Here is a 1,107-nt window from a genome sequence, read left to right as displayed (position 1 = left end):
ATAAGGGTGTTGTGATAAGGACAAAGAGGTAGTACAGGTTAACCGTGGGAAAGATAAGGGGGAGGGACGGAGGAGGAGGAGAGAGGGAGGGAGTAGGAGGGAAAAGGAGGTGGGGCGTGAAAATTTACAAAAAAAAAAAAAAGAAGGTACGTCCTTAATTCGAATTAAAATTTATTTTTCCATTCAATTTTTTTTTTTTTTTTTCCTTTTATTTTTCACATAATCTTCATGTATACACACATACGCATTCGCACGCACGCACGCACACAAAATAATAATAATTTATTTCTTTTGTTCGTTTTAATGTATTTTATCTGTGAGATAATAAATTAATAAATAAATACACACATATAGATAAAATAATCATTACAATCAAACCTCCCTTTAGAGAAAGAGAGAGAGAGAGAGAGAGAAAAAAAAATTAAAACAAAATGTTTTGTTCGGTAAAAAAAAATTATGTTTTGTTCAAATTTAAAATAATAATAATAATAATAATAATAATAATAATAATAATTTCGGTACGTTATCAATTTTATCACAGGTATTTAATTAAAAAAATTTGTTTCTTTTAATTGCAAATGACTATTTTAAACAATCTCACACGGTTGTTGCACGTACACATACACGTACACATACACATACACATACGCACATACGCACACGTACAAAAAATTTAAAATTACGCACGATGTGGATGTGAACATAAAAAAAAAAATAGATTTAAACTAATTAATCAATCAATAATTAATTTTTTTTTACAATACACTACATAATACTAATGATAATGATGATGATGATTATGATGATCTTGTTGTTTATGATGATGATGATGATAATGATGATCTTGATGTTTGTGATGATGATGATGATGATGATGATGATGATGATGATGTTGATGATAATGTTGATGATTTTGTTGTTTATGATGAGGATGATTGTTGATGTTGATGATTTTGTTGTTTATGATGATGATGATGATTGTTGATGTTGATGACGTTGACGACGACGACGACGACAACGATGACGATAAATAATAATTAACATTTCATTTTATAAATATAATTAAAAATATTTTTTTTTTTTAATGACAAAAAATAAAGACTTTTA

The sequence above is a fragment of the Pediculus humanus genome, genomic scaffold (assembly GCF_000006295.1).
Source record: "Pediculus humanus corporis 1103172107490 genomic scaffold, whole genome shotgun sequence".
NCBI classification, from domain to species: domain Eukaryota; kingdom Metazoa; phylum Arthropoda; class Insecta; order Psocodea; family Pediculidae; genus Pediculus; species Pediculus humanus.
Note: the sequence above shows the minus strand (reverse complement) of the source record.